This window comes from Heptranchias perlo, unplaced genomic scaffold (genome assembly GCF_035084215.1).
Source record: "Heptranchias perlo isolate sHepPer1 unplaced genomic scaffold, sHepPer1.hap1 HAP1_SCAFFOLD_146, whole genome shotgun sequence".
Classification (NCBI taxonomy): Eukaryota; Metazoa; Chordata; class Chondrichthyes; order Hexanchiformes; family Hexanchidae; genus Heptranchias; species Heptranchias perlo.
This window is the reverse complement of record NW_027138711.1, coordinates 1,140,909-1,163,319: the sequence shown is the minus strand read 5'-3', so window position 1 is coordinate 1,163,319 and position 22,411 is coordinate 1,140,909. Positions and strand designations below refer to the sequence as shown.

General features: G+C 52.1%; 1 pseudogene; it reads right to left on the bottom strand.

Annotated features, from left to right (window-relative positions):
* Window positions 1-312: 312 nt before the first annotated feature.
* On the bottom strand, window positions 313-17,098 carry LOC137309049 (high mobility group nucleosome-binding domain-containing protein 5-like; annotated as a pseudogene).
* Between the last annotated feature and the right edge of the window lie 5,313 nt (window positions 17,099-22,411).

Sequence of the window (22,411 nt, the reverse complement as noted above, 5' to 3'; positions counted from 1 at the left end):
ACTTCCTTACTCTTGTACTCCAACCCCCTTGCAATAAAGGCCAACATACCATTTGCCTTCCTAATGTGCTTGCTGTACCTGCATGCTAACTTTCTGTGTTTCCTACCAAAGTGAATAACCTCACATTTCCCCACATTATATTCCATCTGCCACCTTCTTGCCCACTCACTTAACCTGTCGATATCACTTTGCAGACTCTTTGTGTCCTCCTCACAGCTTACTTTCCCACCGAGCTTTGTATCGTCAGCAAACTTGGATACATTACACTCGGTCCCTTCATCTAAGTCATTAATATAGATTGTAAATAGCATCCTAATCCTCTTCCTCTTTCTCGTTCTCATCAAATTCCTCATCCTCTTCCACATCCTCTTCCTCTCCCTCTTCCTCATCCACTTTCTCTTCCTCGTCCTCTTGCTCATCCTCATCCTCTTCTTCCTCATCCTCTTCCTCTGCCTCTTTCTCATCATCTTCCTTATCCTCATCATCTTCCTCATCCTCATCATCTCACTCTTCCTCATCATTTTCCTCTTCTTCTTCCTCATCCTGTTCTTCAACCTCTTCCTTTTCCTCATCCTCATCATCACCCTCTTCCTCATCCCCTTCCTCTTTCTCATCTTCTTCCTCACCCTCTTTCTCATCTTCTTCCTCATCCTCTTCCTCATCCCCTTCCTCTTCCTCATCTTCTTCCTCATTCTCTTCCTCATCTTCTTCCTACTCCTCTTCCTCATCGTCTTCCTAATCCTCTTCCTCATCTTCTTCCTAATCCTCTTCCTCATCCTCTTTCTCTTCTTCATCCTCACCCTCTTCCTCATCCTCTTCTTCATCCTCATCCTCACCCTCTTCCTCTTCCTCTCTTTCATCCTCATCATCATCCTCATCCTCATCATCTACCGCTTCCTCATTGTTTTCCTCTTCTTCTTCCTCATCCTCTTCCTCATCTTCTTCCTAATCCTCTTCCACATCCTCTTTCTCTTCTTCATCCTCTTCCTCATCCTCTTCCTCAACCTCTTCCTCATCCTCATCCTCTTCCCCTTCCTCATCTTCTCCCTCTCCCTCTCCCTCATCCTCATCCTCTTCCTCTCTCTCATCCTCATCATTGTCCTCATCCTCTTCCTCTTCTTCATCCTAACCCTCTTCCTCTTAATCATTATCTTCTTCCTCTTCTTCGTCCTCATCTTCTTCTTCATCCTCATCCTCTTCTTCCTCTTCCTTTTCCTCACCCTCTTCCTCATCATCACCCTCTTCCTCAAGCTCTTCCTCTTCCTAATCCTCTTCCTAATCCTTTTCCACATCCTCTTCCTCTCCCTCGTCCTCTTCCTAATCCTATTCCTCATCCTCATCCTCATTGCCTTCCTCTCCCTCATCCTCATCCTTTTCCTCTTCTTCTCTCTCATCCTCTCCCTCTTCCTCTCCCTCTTCCTCTTCCTCATGCTCTTCCTCATCCTCGTCCTCTTCATCCTCCTCCTCATCTTCATGCTCTCACTGTGGGCCTGCCACCCCATGGACCTCCTCTTCATTCTGATGCCTGCTCATGGCAATGCCGTGCAGCAGAAGGTGTTGAGTTTGGAACGTGGCGCAGTACCCGGACCTGAGCAGCTCAAAACTTGCTTCAGCAACCCCGTGTTGTGCTCAACAGTCTCTTGGAGTGGCATGGGCCTCATTGGAGTGTGAGAGGTTTCTAATGGGGTCATCGGCCATGGCTGTGAAGGGTAGCCCTGCTCTCCCAAACTGTCAGTCATTCGTCCTCTCGGGACAATCAAATAATACAGGGACCACCGATTGTCCTATAGTCAATAAGCCTTTCCACTATCTACAAGGCACAAGTCAGGAGTGTGATGGAATACTCTCCACTTGCCTGGATGAGTGCAGCTCCAACAACACTCAAGAAGCTCAACACCATCCAGGACAAAGCAGCCCGCTTGATTGGCACCCCATCCACCACCCTAAACATTCACTCCCTTCACCACCAGCGCACTGTGGCTGCAGTGTGCACCATCCACAGGATGCACTGCAGCAACTCGCCAAGGCTTCTTCGACAGCACTTCCCAAACCCGCGACCTCTACCACCTAGAAGGACAAGAGCAGCAGGCACATGGGAACAACACCACCTGCACGTTCCCCTCCAAGTCACACACCATCCCGACTTGGAAATATATCGGCCGTTCCTTCATCGTCGCTGGGTCAAAATCCTGGAACTCCCTTCCTAACAGCATTGTGGGAGAACCTTCACCACACGGACTGCAGCGGTTCAAGAAGGCAGCTCACCACCACCTTCTCAAGGGCAATTAGGGATGGGCAATAAATGCCGGCCTCGCCAGCGACGCCCACATCCCATGAACGAATAAAAAAAAAAAAAAATAAAAGCTGCTCCCTGGATTAACCAGCGAGATCGCATCTCTCTGCTTGAAAACACTTGCACATTCCTGTAGTGATATCTCATCCTGTTCAGGTGTGGAGTTCTGTGAGTTCCATTTATAATGTGCTGGACTCTTGCTGGCATAACTTGGTCAATGTTTCAGCAGTTAAGCAGAGGCATTCAGTTCTGGGCACCGCACCTCAGGAAGGATAGATCGGCCTTGGAGGGGGTGCAGTGCAGATTCACCAGAATGATACTGGGGCTAAAAGGGTTAAATTACGAGGACAAGTTGCACAGACTGGGCTTGTATTCCCTCGAGTGTAGAAGATTCTAATCGAGGTGTTTAAGATGATTAAAGGATTTGATAGGGTCGATAGAGAGAAACTATTTCCTCTGGTGGGGGGAGTCCAGAACAAGGGGGCAGAACCTTAAAATTAGAGCCGGGCCGTTCAGGGGTGATGTCAGGAAGCACTTCCTCACACAAAGGGGAGTGGGAATCTGGAACTCTCTCCCCCAGAAAAGCTGTTGAGGCTGGGGGTCAGTTGAAAATTTCATAACTGAGACTGATAGATTTTTGTTGGGTATTAAGGGTTAAGGAACCAAGGCGGGTAAATGGAGTTAAGATACAGATCAGCCATGATTGAATTGAATGGCAGGACAGGCTCAATGGGCTGAATGGCCTCCTCCTGTTCCGATGTTCGTGACAGTACGGTACTGTGCAGTATTGAAGTCTGACCCCTACAGTCTCTCCCCACCCCTCCCCATTGATCCCTACAGTCTCCCCACTCCCCCCTCCCCCCACCTCAGTCCCTACAGTCTCTCCCCTCTCCCCCACTGGTCGCGACAGCCTCTCCTCCATCCCCCACACCCCCCGATCCCGACAATCTCTCCCCCACCCCCGGCCCCTCTCTCCCCCACACTCTATGCAGATAGTGCAGTGCTTGTTCCCATTTCGATGATTCATTCCATCCAATGTTTGGCTCCCTTTGACGTTCTCAAGTAACTGAAAGTAACTGCTGCCAGATCCCAGTGAACGGGAAACAGTGACCGCAGGAACTCACCGGAGCCTGTGTTGTGGTCCATGTGTTGCGTTGTTTGGGTTTCATGTCTACCGCAGCCAGGCCGGAGCTTCGAACTGATGGCAGGGAAACCAGCCATCTGCAATCAATCCGATATTTCAAAATCAGGGCAGCCAACGGACGCAGTTTGGCCCGAGCAGTGTGTAAACATCACAAAAAACTGGCCGCTCAGACTGTGTTGAGATTTTAAAATTCACTTCTCACCAATCAGAGTCAGCTTGGCTCAGTGGGTAGCACTCTCTCACCTCTGGGTCAAGAGGTCATGGGTTCCAGGGACTTGAGCCCATAATCCAGGTCGACTCCCAGTGCCAGTACTGAGGGAGCGCTGCACTGTCGGAGGGTCAGTACTGAGGGAGCGCTGCACTGTCGGAGGGTCAGTACTGAGGGAGCGCCGCACTGTCGGAGGGTCAGTACTGAGGGAGCGCTGCACTGTCAGAGGGTCAGTACTGAGGGAGTGCTGCACTGTCAGAGGGTCAGTACTGAGGGAGCGCCGCACTGTCGGAGGGTCAGTACTGAGGGAGTGCCGCACTGTCGGAGGGTCAGTACTGAGGGAGTGCCGCACTGTCAGAGGGTCAGTACTGAGGGAGCGCTGCACTGTCGGAGGTGCCGTCTTTCGGATGAGACGTTAAACTGAGGCCCCGTCTGCCCCTCTCAGGTGGATGTAAAAGGTCCCTCGGCCACTATTGGAAGAAGAGCAGGGGGGAGTTCTCCCCGGTGTCCTGGGGCCAATATTTATCCCTCAACCAACATCACTAAAAAAAAAGCAGATGATCTGGTCATTTATCACATTGCTGTTTGTGGGATCTTGCTGTGCACAAATTAGCTGTCGCGTTTCCTGCATTGCAACAGTGACTACACTTCAAAAGTATTTCATTGGCTGTAAAGCACTTTGGGACGTCCTGAGGTGGTGAAAGGCGCTAAAGAAATGCAGGTATTTCTTCAGTTGTATTTTCTAGTGATTAAAAAGAACTGTGGACTGTCCGATTTCTGAGGGAGAGGATGTCTGGCCTGATCTCAGGCTCGTTCCTTGGCCTGGTCTCACTCACCCAGACCCGTGTCAATCTGCAAAATGGGCAAATTCTGACTGCCAGCCCCAGAAAACAGACACAACCAGTTCCACACACTGTGTGCATGAAACGGTCGGGGTGCACACAATTCCAACACTCAAACGGGAGGAGAAGAAGTGTCAGAGTGTGGAAGGTCGAAGGGAAAATCAAACTGTCCGAACGCTGAGAACTTTGCGAGGGGGGCGTTTGGGCTCCAGTGGAAAATCTAAATTCCCACATGCAGTCAGCTTAATTTTAAGCACTTTTAGATTTCACAGCTAAAAGCTTTTTAATCTAAAAGAAACACTGCCAGTTGGAGTTTCAACAGACCAGCTAAACATTAAATCCCAAAAAACACCACAGCATTCACCCTGTCACATCCAACATACAGCCCTCCTCATCATCACCATAGTTCACACTGTAATCCCTCCAGATCGAGTTCACAGACACTGTCCCCCGTCTACAGACACTGTCCCCCGTCTACAGACACTGTACCCCGTCCACAGACACTGTACCCCGTCCACAGACACTGTCCCCCGTCCACAGACACTGTACCCACTCCACAGACACTGTACCCCGTCCACAGACACTGTACCCCCTCCACAGACACTGTCCCCCGTCCACAGACACTGTCCCCCGTCCACAGACACTGTACCCCGTCTACAGACACTGTCCCCCGTCCACAGACACTGTACCCCGTCCACAGACACTGTACCCCGTCCACAGACACTGTACCCCGTCCACAGACACTGTACCCCCTCCACAGACACTGTACCCTGTCCACAGACACTGTCCCCCGTCCACAGACACTGTCCCCCGTCCACAGACACTGTACCCCGTCCACAGACACTGTACCCCGTCTACAGACACTGTCCCCCGTCCACAGACACTGTACCCCGTCCACAGACACTGTACCCTGTCCACAGACACTGTACCCCGTCCACAGACACTGTACCCCGTCCACAGACACTGTACCCCGTCTACAGACACTGTACCCTGTCCACAGACACTGTACCCCGTCCACAGACACTGTCCCCCGTCCACAGACACTGTACCCCCTCCACAGACACTGTACCCCGTCCACAGACACTGTCCCCCGTCTACAGACACTGTCCCCCGTCCACAGACACTGTACCCCGTCCACAGACACTGTCCCCCGTCTACAGACACTGTCCCCCGTCTACAGACACTGTACCCCGTCCACAGACACTGTACCCCGTCTACAGACACTGTCCCCCGTCTACAGACACTGTCCCCCGTCTACAGACACTGTCCCCCGTCTACAGACACTGTACCCCGTCTACAGACACTGTACCCTGTCCACAGACACTGTCCCCCGTCTACAGACACTGTCCCCCGTCCACAGACACTGTACCCCGTCCACAGACACTGTACCCCGTCCACAGACACTGTACCCCGTCCACAGACACTGTACCCCGTCCACAGACACTGTCCCCCGTCCACAGACACTGTACCCCGTCCACAGACACTGTACCCCGTCCACAGACACTGTACCCCGTACACAGACACTGTCCCCCGTCCACAGACACTGTCCCCCGTCCACAGACACTGTCCTCCTCCACAGACACTGTACCCCGTCCACAGACACTGTACCTCCTCCACAGACACTGTACCCCGTCCACAGACACTGTACCCCGTCCACAGACACTGTCCCCCGTCCACAGACACTGTCCCCCGTCCACAGACACTGTACCCCGTCCACAGACACTGTCCCCCGTCCACAGACACTGTCCCCCGTCCACAGACACTGTACCCCGTCCACAGACACTGAACCCCGTCCACAGACACTGTACCCCCTCCACAGACACTGTACCCCGTCTACAGACACTGTACCCCGTCCACAGACACTGTACCCCGTCCACAGACACTGTCCCCCGTCCACAGACACTCTCCCCCGTCCACAGACACTGTACCCCCCTCCACAGACACTGTACCCCGTCTACAGACACTGTACCCCGTCCACAGACACTGTACCCCGTCCACAGACACTGAACCCCGTCCACAGACACTGTACCCCCTCCACAGACACTGTACCCCGTCTACAGACACTGTACCCCGTCCACAGACACTGTCCCCCGTCCACAGACACTGTACCCCGTCCACAGACACTGTACCCCGTCTACAGACACTGTACCCCGTCCACAGACACTGTCCCCCGTCTACAGACACTGTACCCCGTCCACAGACACTGTACCCCGTCCACAGACACTGTACCCCGTCCACAGACACTGTACCCCGTCCACAGACACTGAACCCCGTCCACAGACACTGTACCCCCTCCACAGACACTGTACCCCGTCTACAGACACTGTCCCCCGTCTACAGACACTGTACCCCGTCCACAGACACTGTACCCCGTCCACAGACACTGTCCCCCGTCCACAGACACTGTCCCCCGTCCACAGACACTGTCCCCCGTCCACAGACACTGTACCCCCTCCACAGACACTGTACCCCGTCTACAGACACTGTACCCCGTCCACAGACACTGTACCCCGTCCACAGACACTGAACCCCGTCCACAGACACTGTACCCCCTCCACAGACACTGTACCCCGTCTACAGACACTGTACCCCGTCCACAGACACTGTACCCCGTCTACAGACACTGTACCCCGTCCACAGACACTGTACCCCGTCCACAGACACTGTACCCCGTCCACAGACACTGTACCCCGTCCACAGACACTGTACCCCGTCCACAGACACTGTACCCCGTCCACAGACACTGTACCCCGTCCACAGACACTGTCCCCCGTCCACAGACACTGTCCCCCGTCCACAGACACTGTACCCCGTCCACAGACACTGTACCCCGTCCACAGACACTGTACCCCGTCCACAGACACTGCACCCCGTCTACAGACACTGTACCCCGTCCACAGACACTGTACCCCGTCCACAGACACTGTACCCCGTCCACAGACACTGCACCCCGTCTACAGACACTGTACCCCGTCCACAGACACTGTCCCCCGTCCACAGACACTGTCCCCCGTCCACAGACACTGTCCCCCCTCCACAGACACTGTCCCCCGTCCACAGACACTGTACCCCGTCCACAGACACTGTACCCCGTCCACAGACACTGTACCCCATCCACAGACACTGTACCCCGTCCACAGACACTGTACCCCGTCCACAGACACTGTACCTCCTCCACAGACACTGTACCCCGTCCACAGACACTGTACCCCGTCTACAGACACTGTACCCCCTCCACAGACACTGTACCCCCTCCACAGACACTGTACCCCGTCCACAGACACTGTACCCCCTCCACAGACACTGTACCCCGTCCACAGACACTGTACCCCGTCCACAGACACTTTACCCCCTCCACAGACACTGTACCCCGTCCACAGACACTGTACCCCCTCCACAGACACTGTACCCCGTCCACAGACACTGTACCCTGTCCACAGACACTGTACCCCCTCCACAGACACTGTACCCCCTCCACAGACACTGTACCCCGTCCACAGACACTGTACCCCCTCCACAGACACTGTACCCCCTCCACAGACACTGTACCCCGTCCACAGACACTGTCCCCCGTCCACAGACACTGTACCCCGTCCACAGACACTGTACCCCGTCCACAGACACTGTACCCCGTCCACAGACACTGTCCCCCGTCCACAGACACTGTACCCCGTCCACAGACACTGTCCCCCGTCCACAGACACTGTACCCCGTCCACAGACACTGTACCCCGTCCACAGACACTGTACCTCCTCCACAGACACTGTACCCCGTCCACAGACACTGTCCCCCGTCCACAGACACTGTCCCCCGTCCACAGACACTGTACCCCCTCCACAGACACTGTACCCTCTCCACAGACACTGTACCCCCTCCACAGACACTGTACCCCGTCCACAGACACTGTACCCCGTCCACAGACACTGTACCCCGTCCACAGACACTGTACCCCGTCCACAGACACTGTACCCCGTCCACAGACACTGTACCCCGTCCACAGACACTGTACCCCGTCCACAGACACTGTACCCCGTCCACAGACACTGTCCCCCGTCCACAGACACTGTCCCCCGTCCACAGACACTGTACCCCGTCTACAGACACTGTACCCCGTCCACAGACACTGTACCCCGTCCACAGACACTGTACCCCGTCCACAGACACTGTAACCACTCCACAGACACTGAACCCCCTCCACAGACACTGTACCCCGTCCACAGACACTGTACCCCGTCCACAGACACTGTCCCCCGTCCACAGACACTGTACCCCGTCCACAGACACTGTACCCCGTCCACAGACACTGTACCCCGTCCACAGACACTGTCCCCCGTCCACAGACACTGTACCCCGTCCACAGACACTGTACCCCGTCCACAGACACTGTACCCCGTCTACAGACACTGTACCCCGTCTACAGACACTGTACCCCGTCCACAGACACTGTACCCCGTCTACAGACACTGTACCCCGTCCACAGACACTGTACCCCGTCCACAGACACTGTACCCCGTCCACAGACACTGTACCCACTCCACAGACACTGTACCCCGTCCACAGACACTGTACCCCGTCCACAGACACTGTACCCCGTCCACAGACACTGTCCCCCGTCCACAGACACTGTACCCCGTCCACAGACACTGTACCCCGTCCACAGACACTGTACCCACTCCACAGACACTGTACCCTGTCCACAGACACTGTACCCCGTCCACAGACACTGTACCCCGTCCACAGACACTGTACCCCCTCCACAGACACTGTACCCCGTCCACAGACACTGTCCCCCTCCACAGACACTGTACCCCGTACACAGACACTGTACCCCGTCCACAGACACTGTACCCCGTCCACAGACACTGTACCCCGTCCACAGACACTGTCCCCCTCCACAGACACTGTACCCCGTCCACAGACACTGTCCCCCCTCCACAGACACTGTACCCCGTCCACAGACACTGTACCCCGTCCACAGACACTGTACCCCGTCCACAGACACTGTACCCCGTCCACAGACACTGTACCCCGTCCACAGACACTGTACCCCGTCCACAGACACTGTCCCCCGTCCACAGACACTGTACCCCGTCCACAGACACTGTACCCCGTCCACAGACACTGTACCCCGTCCACAGACACTGTACCCCGTCCACAGACACTGTACCCCGTCTACAGACACTGTACCCCATCCACAGACACTGTCCCCCTCCACAGACACTGTACCCCGTCCACAGACACTGTACCCCGTCCACAGACACTGTACCCCGTCCACAGACACTGTACCCCGTCCACAGACACTGTACCCCGTCCACAGACACTGTACCCCGTCCACAGACACTGTACCCCGTCCACAGACACTGTACCCCGTCCACAGACACTGTACCCCGTACACAGACACTGTACCCCGTCCACAGACACTGTACCCCGTCCACAGACACTGAACCCCCTCCACAGACACTGTACCCCGTCTCCAGACACTGTACCCCGTCCACAGACACTGTACCCCTCCACAGACACTGTACCCCGTCCACAGACACTGTACCCCGTCCACAGACACTGTCCCCCGTCCACAGACACTGTACCCCGTCCACAGACACTGTACCCCGTCCACAGACACTGTACCCCGTCCACAGACACTGTACCCCGTCCACAGACACTGTCCCCCGTCCACAGACACTGTACCCCGTCCACAGACACTGTACCCCCTCCACAGACACTGTACCCCGTCCACAGACACTGTACCCCGTCCACAGACACTGTACCCCGTCCACAGACACTGTACCCCGTCCACAGACACTGTACCCCGTCCACAGACACTGTACCCCGTCCACAGACACTGTACCCCGTCCACAGACACTGTCCCCCCTCCACAGACACTGTACCCCGTCCACAGACACTGTACCCCGTCCACAGACACTGTACCCCGTCCACAGACACTGTACCCCGTCCACAGACACTGTACCCCGTCTACAGACACTGTACCCCATCCACAGACACTGTACCCCGTCCACAGACACTGTACCCCGTACACAGACACTGTACCCCATCCACAGACACTGTACCCCATCCACAGACACTGTACCCCGTCCACAGACACTGTACCCACTCCACAGACACTGAACCCCCTCTACACACACTGTACCCCATCCAACTCCCCACCCTTTCACACGAAAACCTGAAAGACATCACCTCCGACAGTGCGGCACTCCCTCAGTACTGACCCTCCGACAGTGCAGCACTCCCTCAGTACTGACCCTCCGACAGTGCAGCACTCCCTCAGTACTGACCCTCCGACAGTGCAGCACTCCCTCAGTACTGACCCTCCGACAGTGCAGCGCTCCCTCAGTACTGACTCATGACAGTGCAGCCCTCCCTCAGTCCTGACCCTCCAACAGTGCAGCGCTCCCTCAGTACTGACCCTCCGACAGTGCAGCGCTCCCTCAGTACTGACCCTCCGACAGTGTAGCGCTCCCTCAGTACTGACCCTCCGACAGTGCAGCGCTCCCTCAGTACTGACCCTCCGACAGTGCAGCACTCCCTCAGTACTGACCCTCCGACAGTGCAGCGCTCCCTCAGTACTGACCCTCCGACAGTGCAGCGCTCCCTCAGTACTGACCCTCCGACAATGCAGCGCTCCCTCAGTACTGACCCTTGAGGTGCATTGTTACCCAGTTGCAGATATCGGGCGGCTCTGGGTGCAGATTTAACAGTATGAGTGCACTCCTGAATTTTCGATCTGTGCTTTTGGAACGATTCACTGTGAGCAGTGTGAATCCTGGGTGAATGGGGAAGCTGTTGATGTGACTTACAACCTTATCTATCCACTTGCTTAGTTCGGGAAAAACAATCGTGTGTGTCAAATTAGTTTTTGCAACTGAAAGATAAACAGACTTGTGCTAATTCACATGGAAATTGCAGGGTCCTCAATCTTCCAGTCTGTGTTTGATTGCCAGCATTATTTGATTTTGAGTTATGTATTTTGAACTCCTTTTCTACTATCCATTCAGCTGCCTCTGCCGCTTCTCTCCCTTCCCCAGCCCACCGATCCAAACTTCCCCTAAGGTTCCCCCCTGCCCTCGCCCTCAACTCGCATCTTTCTCCAGTTTCTCTCCTATCTCCCCTCACACCCTCTCCGAGCTCATCTTGACCATGAGACCCACCTCCTACTCCCTCGACCCCATTCCCATCAACCTGCTGACCACCCAACTTCCCTTCCTGGCCCCCACGTTATCTGATATTGTTAACTGTTCCCTCTCCTCAGATACTGTCCCCCTCCCCTTCAAATCTGCCATCATCATCCCCCCACCTCAAAAAAACCCACCCTTGACCCTCTGTCTTTGCAAACCACCACCCCATCTCCGACCTCCTTTTCCTCCCTAAAGTCCTTGAACATGTCGTCGCCTCCCAAATCCAAGCCCACCTTCCCTGCAACTCCATGTTTGAATCTCTCCAATCAGGTTCCCGCCCCGTCACGGGACTGAAACGGCCCTGATCACACTCACAAATGACATCCTCTGTGACAGTGACGTTGGTAAACTCTCCCTCCTCATCCTTCTCGACCTGTCTGCAGCCTTTCACACGGTTGACCACACCATCCTCCTCCCTCCGTCGTCCAGCTGGGTGGGACTGTCCTCGCCTGGTTCCATTCTTATCTATCCAGTCGTAGCCAGAGAATTACCTGCAATGGCTTCTCTTCCCGCTCCCACACCGTTATCTCTGGAGTCCCCCGAGGATCGATCCTCGGCCCCCTCCTATTCCTCACCTACATGTTGCCCCTCAGCATAGGCCTATCTCAGTCCCAGTTGGCCTGTTTTTCTGAGAGAGGGTCAGGAGGATCACGGGAAGTTAGTGTTCGAGTACAGTTCCAGTTTTATTGCAGTTTTACGGAAAGGAGACATCCGTTTCTCATTTTCCACATTCGAGGAGGAATAATTATGTTATATATACGCCACATTATTTGTTGCTTCTCTTTGCTAATTATTGTTCATAAATCTGCTCCATATTTTATAGCCTGAGCCACAATCCTTATTGCTCCGATCTCCGGAATTGAGATGACCAGAAGGTTTGTGATATATCCAGTAAACAGATGACCAGGCACAGATTCGATGGGCCAAATGGCCTCCTCTTCGATTGACAATTTCAATAGGCGCGAGAGGTCCGCCTGCCAATTTGTGACTCGGGTGGGGAACCGTGGAGACGGGAGGTCGTGGGTGCGATCTCAGTCGACAGCCCTGGCCTACAAAGCTCCATTCTGTCCATCGAGCCCAGCCCAGCATTCCCCCAGCTCCACTACATTGTCTGGACGACTATAAAATTCTCATCCGTGTGTTCAAATCCCTCCATGGCCTCGCCCCCCTCCCTATCTCTGTAACCTCCTCCAGCCCCTACAACCCTCCGAGATCTCTGCCCTCCTCCAATTCTGGCCTCTTGCCCATCCCCCGATTTCCATCGCTCCACCATTGGCGGCCGTGCCTTCAGCTGCCTGGGCCCTAAACTCTGGAATTCCCTCCCTAAACCTCTCCGCCTCTCTCTCCTCCTTTAAGACGCTCCTTAAAACCTACCTCTTTGACCGAGCTTTTGGTCACCTGTCCTAATATCTCCTTATGTGGCTCGGTGTCACATTTTGTCTGATTTCCGCTCCTGTGAAGCACCTTGGGACGTTTTACTACGTTAAAGGCGCTATATAAATGCAGGTTGTTGTTGTCGACATTGGCAGTAATCAGACCCTATTACATTCAGTTAGCGTAAGCACTGATTATTACAAACAGCAGGGAAATTGTACTTCTGCCTAGATTCCCCAGCAATGCTGATTCTCACCTAGTTTGGAATTACTGTGCAGTGATACCCTCTCTGGAGTTGCCAGTGATTTTCTCATCGAGATTCTTTACTACCTCTTTGCCCAAGTGTGAGGTCTCCCCTCCTAACATCTCCTTCTTTGCACAAAGGGGAGTGCAAATCTGGAACTCTCTCTCCCCCATAAGGCTGTGGTCGATTGGAGCTTTCAAGACTGAGATCGATAGATTTTTGTTGGGTATCGAGGGATTATGGAGCAAAGGTGGGAAAATGGAGGTGAGGTGCAGGTCAGCCATGATCCAATTCCATCGTATTACATTGAATTTACAGCACAGAAACAGGCCATTCAGCCCAACTGGTCTATGCCAGTGTTTATGCTCCACACGAGCCTCCTCCCTCCCACACTCACCTTATCAACATACCCTTCTATTCCTTTCTTGTTTTTTATTCATTCATGGGATGTGGGCGTCGCTGGCAAGACCAGCATTTATTGCCCATCCCTAATTGCCCCTTGAGAAGGTGGTGGTGAGCCGCCTTCTTGAACCGCTGCAGTCCGTGTGGTGAAGGTTCTCCCACAGTGCTGTTAGGAAGGGAGTTCCAGGATTTTGACCCAGCGACGATGAAGGAACGGCCGATATATTTCCAAGTCGGGATGGTGTGTGACTTGGAGGGGAACGTGCAGGTGGTGTTGTTCCCATGTGCCTGCTGCCTTTCTCCTTCTAGGTGGTAGAGGTCATGGATTTGGGAGGTGCTATCATAGAAGCATATCAACATAGAAAATAGGAACAGGAGTAGGCCATTCGGCCCTTCGAGCCTGCTCCGCCATTCAATATGATCATGGCTGATCCTCTATCTCAATACCATATTCCCGCTCTCTCCCCATGCCCCTTGATGACTTTTGTGTCTAGAAATCTATCCAGCTCCTTCTTAAATATATTCAGTGACTTGGCCTCCACAGCCTCCTGTGGTAAAGAATTCCACAGGTTCACCACCCTCTGAGAGAAGAAATTTCTCCTCATCTCGGTCCTAAATGTCCTACCCCGTATCCTGAGACTGTGACCCCTCGTTCTGGACCCCCCAGCTAGGGGAAACATCCTCCCTGTATCCAGTCTGTCTAGCCCTGTCAGAATTTTATATGTTTCATTGAGATCCCCTCTCACTCTCCTAAACTCGAGTGAATACAGGCCGAGTTGACCCAATCTCTCCTCATACGACAGTCCTGCCATCCCAGGGATCAGTCTGGTGAACCTTCGCTGCATTCCCTCTATGGCGAGTATATCCTTTCTTAGGTAAGGAGACCAAAACTGCACACAATACTCCAGGTGTGGTCTCACCAAGGCCCTGTATAACTGCAGTAAGACATCCCTGCTCCTGTACTCAAATCCTCTTGTAATGAAGGCCAACATACCATTTGCCTTCCCAACTGCTTGCTGCACCAACATGTTTGCTTTCAGTGACTGGTGTACAAGGACATCCAGGTCCCTTTGTACATCAACATTTCCCAATCTATCACCATTTAAATAATACTCTGCCTTTCTGATTTTCCTTCCGAAGTGGATAACTTCACATTTATCCACATTATACTGCATCTGCCATGTGTTTGCCCACTCACTCAACTTGTCTAAATCGCCTTGAAGCCTTTTTGCATCCTCCTCATAACTCACAATTCCACCTAGTTTTGTGTCGTCAGCAGACTTGGAAATATTACATTCGGTTCCCTCATTCAAATCATTGATATATATTGTGAATAGCTGGGGCCCAAGCACTGAACCCTGCGGTACCCCACTAGTCACTGCCTGCTACCCTGAAAAAGACCCGTTTATTCCTACTCTCTGTTTCCTGTCTGTTAACTAATTTTCAATCCATGCCAGTATATTACCCCAATCCCATTGATATTTTCTAAATGTCCTGTTATCACATCCTTTATAATAGACTCTAGCATTTTCCCCACTACTGATGTTAGGCTAACAGGTCTGTCGTTCCCTGTTTTCTCTCTCCCTCCTTTTTTATATAGTGGGGTTACATTTGCTACCCTCCGATCTGCAGGAACTGTTCCATAATCTATAGAATTTTGGAAGATGACAATTAATGCATCCATTATTTCCATGGCTACCTCTTTTACTATCTTGTTCCTTACTGTCTATCTTACTGTCTTGTTCCTTGCAAGTTTACTCTCATACTTTATTTTTCCCCTCATAATCAATCTCTTGGTCCTTTTTTGCTGAATTCTAAACTGCTTCCAATCCTCAGGCTTGCTACTTTTTTCTGGAAACCTTATAGGACTCCTCTTTGAATCCGATACTATCCTTAATTTCTTTTGTTAGCCATGGTTGGGCCGCTTTTCCTTTTGTCTTTTTGTGCCAGAAAGTAGTGTATAATTGTTGCAATTCATGCATTCGTTCCTTAAATGTTAGCCATTGCCTATCCACCATCATGCCTTTTAATGAAGCTTCCCAATCTATCCTAGCCAACTCACTCCTCATACCTCCATAGTTTCCTTTGTTTAGATTTAGGACCCTAGTTCCGGATTTGACTACTTCACTTTCCATCTTAATGAAGAATTCTATCATGTTATGGTCACTCTTCCCTAAAGGACCCCACACAACAAGATTATTAATTAACCCCTTCTCATTGCACAATACCCAATCTAGGATAGCCTGTTCCCTAGTTGGCTCCTCAACATACTGGTCTAAAAAATCATCTCGTACACACTCCAGGAATTCATCCTCCACAGTATTATTGCTAATTTGGTTTGGCCAGTCTATATGCAGATTAAAGTCACCCATGATTACTGTAGTATCCTTGTTACATGCATCTCTAATTTCCTGTTTGATGCCGTCCCCTACATTACCACGACTGTTTAGAGGCCTATAGACAACTCCCACCAGTGTTTTCTGCCCCTTGGTGCTTCTTAACTCCACCCAGACTGATTCGACATCTTGATTTTCTGAGCCAATATCCTTTCTCACTATTGCTCTGATTTCCTCCTGTACTAACACCACCACCCCACCTCCTTTTCCTTTTTGCCCTGTCCTTCCTAAATATCGAATACCCTTGGGTATTCAGCTCCCAGCCTTGGTCACCCTGCAGTCATGTCACCGTAATCGCAATTATATCATATCTGTTTACATCTATTTGCGCTGTTAATTCATCTACCTTATTACGAGTGCTTCGTGCATTCAGATACAGTGCCTTTAGATTTGTCTTTTTAACATTTTTAGACAACTTAACATTTTTTGTACTATGGCTCTATTTATCTTATTACCATTTTTTCTTACCCGGACTCTATTTGTTAGTCCACTCTTTTGTTTGTATGCTCTGTCCCTTCCTGGCACAATCCGGTTATCCTTACCCCAATCACTTTCCTGCACTGCTTCTTTGTCTTTTCTCTTTAGCATTCTAGATTTCTCTCCACTGGGACCCTCCCCCCACCTTATTTAGTTTAAAGCCCTGTCTACCTCCCTAGTTATTGGATTCGCTAGAACTCTGGTCCCAGCATGGTTCAGGTGTAGTCCGTCCCAACAGAACAGCTCCCTCTTTCCCCAGTACTGGTCCCAGTGCCCCATGAATCAAAACCCACTTCTCCCACACCAATCTTTGAGCCACACCTCTCTGATCTTATTTACCCGATGTCAATTTGCTCGTGACTCAGGTAATCCAGAGATTATTACCTTTGTGGTTCTGCTATTTAATTTAGTCCCTAGCTGCTCAAACTCCCTCAGCAGAACCTCTTTCTTAGTCCTACCTATGTCTTTGGTACCTACGTGGACCACGACAACTGGATCCTCCCCCTCCCACTCCAAGTTCTTCTCCATCCCAGAGGAATCGAAGAAGCCTTGGCGAGTTGCTGCAGTGCATCCTGTGGATGGTACACACTGCAGCCACGGTGCGCCGGTGGTGAAGGGAGTGAATGTTTAGGGTGGTGGATGAGGCGCCAATCAAGCGGGCTGCTTTGTCCTGGATGGTGTCGAGCTTCTTGAGTGTTGTTGGAGCTGCACTCATCCAGGCAAGTGGAGAGTATTCCATCACACTCCTGACTTGTGCCTTGTAGATGGTGGAAAGGCTTTGGGGAGTCAGGAGGTGAGTCACTTGCCGCAGAATACCCAGCCTCTGACCTGCTCTTGTAGCCACAATATTTATGTGGCTGGTCCAGTTATGTTTCTGGTCAATGGTGACCCCCCAGGATGTTGATGGTGGGGGATTCGGCGATGGTAATGCCGTTGAATGTCACGGGGAGGTGGTTAGACTCTCTCTCGTTGGAGATGGTCATTGCCTGGCACTTGTCTGGCACGAATGTTACTTGCCACTTATCAGCCCAAGCCTGGATGTTGTCCAGGTCTTGCTGCTCGCGGGCTCGGACTGCTTCATTATCTCCCTCATGTACTTATCTAGCTTCCCCCAATTGAATGGCGGAACAGGTCTGAGGGGCTGAATGGCTTACTCCTGTTCCCAGTGTTCCCCATTTGACTCTGTTGCTTTTTGATTATGAAGCACCTTGGGTCTTTTTTCTGTCTGGAAGGCACTGTCCAAATGTTGCTCATGCTGCTGTTGGTCCGATCTCTCTGCAACATTTCTAGGGCACCTGGCAGATTATTTGCTGATGTTGACAATCTTTCTGCGGACTTGGGGCCGGTGATCAGGTCTGAGGAGAGTGGGTGACTCGAATCCTGATTTTGCCCTTCTTCCTGGCATCCTGGGAGTCGCACTCTGTGAATCGGCTCGTCTTTCTGTGAAAGCTGGAAACCAACGCCCGCCTCCCCACCCCCCCGGGAACGATTCACACTTGCGACTGCGTTGGCGGCCGCCTCAGTACGGTGAGGGGGTGTGTGTCTGAAGCGGGCACAAATTGACACCCCAGCTCGCCAACTCCGCTTGGGCGAATTCCTGGAGGTTTCATCACGTGACCCCCGCCTCGAACTGCCCCGCCCCCACACTCCCGCCATTGGTCCATCCCCCAGGCCAATTGGAAAGCGAACAGACTCTTTGTTCCCTGATTGGATTAATCTCGACTGTCAGTCAAACAGCCGTTTCTCCCCACCTCCAATATTTTTATAATTAATAAATTAAAGTGTTCGGAAAAAATGAAAGAAAACACACTTTTTTTGAATGCCCTTATGATTTTACTCCCGGTTTTCGCTCCTGGCAGTGTCCTGAAGATTAATCTCCAATTCCTGGAGGCTCCAGGGCAATCCTGGAGGGTTGGCAACACTCGTTCCGTGAGAAGTTCAAAGTTCCATCTCAAGCTGCCTTCCTGTGCGGTTTGTGCACTGTAATTAAACCCATCTGCACCTTCAACTGAATAAATACAATCATTTGCATAAGTAAGGCCTTGCAATCGCATTTGCAGGGCTACATTTATTTACTCTGTCAACAAAAATCTGATTGGATGCCTTAAGTACTGTCCCAGCAGTGTAAACAGTGTGTAAGATGGGCATGACTGGAATCACTCCCACAATATTGCGAGTCCTGTATCCACGTTTGCAGATGACACTAAGTTAGGAGGGACAGTGAGTATTGCAGATGGAAGCAGGAAGTTGCAATGGGACAGAGACAGAATAAGAGAGTGGGCAAACCTGTGGCAGATGGAGTTCAATGTGGGGAAAGTGTGAGGTCATCCACTTTGGACCCAAGAAAGAGAAATCACTAACTCAAAGTATTTTCGAAATGGCGAGAAGCTAGAAACTGTGGAGGAGCAGAGAGATTTAGGGGTCCAAGTACAGAAATCACTGAAAGCCAGTCACAAAGTAATCAAAAAGGCTAATGGAATATTGGCCTTTATCTGGAGGGGGCTGGAATACAAAGGGGGAGGAGGTGATGCTTCAGTTGTACAGAGTCCTGGTCAGACCCCATCTGGATTCTCCATTCTCCAGTCCTGGATGTTGCCGGGACTGGAGAATTTTAGCTATGAAGACAGATTGGATAGGCTGGGGTTGTTTTCCTTGGACCAGAGGAGGCTGAGGGGAGATTTGATTGAGGCTTATAAAATTATGATGGAACTGGATAGAGTGGATAGGAAGGACCTATTTCCCTTAGCAGAGGGGTCAGTGACCGGGGGGGGGCATAGATTTAAAGTAATTGGTAGAAGGATTAGAGCGGAAATGAGGAGACATTTATCCCCCAGAGGGTGGTGGGGTCTGGAACTCACTGCCTGAGAGGGTGGTCGAGGCAGAAACCCTCAACTCATTTAAAAAGTACCTGGATGTGCTCTTGAAGTGATGTAACCTACAGGGCTACGGACCAAGTGCTGGAAAGTGGCTCATTTTCGGCCGGTGCGGACACGATGGGCCGAATGGCCTCCTTCTGTGCCATACATTTTCTATGATTCTATGGAGAAAGTTGCAATATTCTATAGAGAGTGGGTCTGGCTGGTCGTGTAGTACTGTTAATGGCATTTAAAATAGCGTACTGAACACACAAGTTGCCTCCAGACACGGGTGACCTGTTAGGGCTTCCTCTGGGAATTGAACATGACTGGGAGCGTGCAGAGAGGCCACGCAGAGTAGGACAAGCTGCCAGAAGAGGGAGGAGGAGGAGGAGGAAGAGATGGAGGCGGAAGTGGTGGAGGAGGCAACAAGATAGACAGGCCCTGTCTGATCAGATTATTAATGAGTGATAATATCAGATCAAAGCTCTGCAGTCCTGCCACATCCAGTCGTGAATGGTGGTGGACAATTAAACAACTAACGGGAGGAGGAGGCTCTGCAAACATCCCCATCCTCAATGATGGCGGAGTCCAGCACGTGAGTGTAAAAGACAAGGCTGAAGCGTTTGCAACCATCTTCAGCCAGAAGTGCCGAGTGGATGATCCATCTCAGCCTCCTCCCGATATCCCCACCATCACAGAAGCCAGTCTTCAGCCAATTCGATTCACTCCACGTGATATCAAGAAACGGCTGAGTGCACTGGATACAGCAAAGGCTATGGGCCCCGACAACATCCCAGCTGTCGTGCTGAAGACTTGTGCTCCAGAACTAGCTGCACCTCTAGCCAAACTGTTCCAGCACAGCTACAACACTGGCATCCACCCGACAATGTGGAAAATTGCCCAAGTATGTCCTGTCCACAAAAAGCAGGACAAATCCAATCCGGCCAATTACCACCCCATCAGTCTACTCTCAATCATCAGCAAAATGATGGAAGGTGCCGTCGACAGTGCTATCAAGCAGCACTTACTCACCAATAACCTGCTCACCGATGCTCAGTTTGGGTTCCGCCAGGACCACTCGGCTCCAGACCTCATTACAGCCTTGGTCCAAACATGGACAAAAGAGCTGAATTCCAGAGGTGAGGTGAGAGTGACTGCCCTTGACATCAAGGCAGCATTTGACCGAGTGTGGCACCAAGGAGCCCGAGTAAAACTGAAATCAATGGGAATCAGGGGGAAAGCTCTCCAGTGGCTGGAGTCATACCTAGCACAAAGGAAGATGGTAGTGGTTGTTGGAGGCCAATCATCTCAGCCCCAGGACATTGCTGCAGGAGTTCCTCAAGGCAGTGTCCTAGGCCCAACCATCTTCAGCTGCTTCATCAATGACCTTCCCTCCATCTTAAGGTCAGAAATGGGGATGTTCGCTGATGATTGCTCAGTGTTCAGTTCCATTCGCAACCCCTCAGATAATGAAGCAGTCCGAGCCCGCATGCAGCAAGACCTGGACAACATCCAGGCTTGGGCTCATAAGTGCCAAGTAACATTCGCACCAGACAAGTGCCAGGCAATGACCATCTCCAACAAGAGAGAGTCGAACCACCTCCCCTTGACATTCAACAGCATTACCATCGCCAAATCCCCCACCATCAACATCCTGGGGGTCACCATTGACCAGAAACTTAACTGGACCAGCCATATAAATACTGCGGCTACAAGAGGAGGTCAGAGGCTGGGTATTCTGTGGCGAGTGACTCACCTCCTGACTCCCCAAAGCCTTTCCACCATCTACAAGGCACAAGTCAGGAGTGTGATGGAATACTCTCCACTTACCTGGATGAGTGCAGCTCCAACAACACTCAAGAAGCTCGACACCATCCAGGACAAAGCAGCCCGCTTGATTGGCACCCCATCCACCACCCTAAACATTCACTCCCTTCACCACCGGCGCACTGTGGCTGCAGTGTGCACCATCCACAGGATGCACTGCAGCAACTCGCCAAGGCTTCTTCGACAGCACCTCCCAAACCCGCGACCTCTACCACCTAGAAGGACAAGGGCAGCAGGCACATGGGAACAACACCACCTGCACGTTCCCCTCCAAGTCACACACCATCCCGACTTGTAAATATATCGCCGTTCCTTCATCGTCACTGGGTCAAAATCCTGGAACTCCCTTCCTAACAGCACTGTGGGAGAACCGTCACCACACGGACTGCAGCGGTTCAAGAAGGCGGCTCACCACCACCTTCTCAAGGGCAATTAGGGATGGGCAATAAATGACGGCCTCGCCAGCGACACCCACATCCCATGAACGAATTAAAAAATGTGAACAATGCCTCCCCTTTCACCAACAGTCCCATTCTCCTCTCCCACTTGACAATCAAATCGTCCACCTTATAATTACACATTGCTTCCTCCCTCAGCTCATCGCAGAAATATAAACCAATACCAAATACAAATTCAAAACCACATTTACACATGAAATGATTCAAACAAATTGATACTAATTCACCCTTGTGCATTCTCTTGGTGCCTATTGTCCGTGTGCCTTTACCTATCCTCGTGCTCCTCCGAGGTGCTTCCCCAGTGGCTGGAACATGGGTGGTGGGAGGCTGCTGGCCTTCAATTGAGGAGCTTGCAGATGGCCTCGGAGGACGATCTCGAGCAGCTCTTGAGCCTAGAGGGCCCGGCTTCAGACTGCACCATCTCGGCCTGGGCTGCAGCAGTCTGGCCTGGCTGGCCAACAGGCAACAGCAGGGGCACTGGCGGGGAGCAGGAATGCTGTCGTCCTGAGAGAGTACAGCAGGTTCGTCTCCCATGGCGTCACTGCCAATCTCCCGGGGCGGGGCCTCAGCAATCCTGGTGATCTGCTGGAGAACGGATTGCTGGAGTGCTGTGACGCCCTGGAAGCCCCGTTCCCCAGTGGTCCCCAGAGCCACGATAGCAGCAGTCTGAGCTTCCAAGGCAGCAGTCTGAGCTTCCA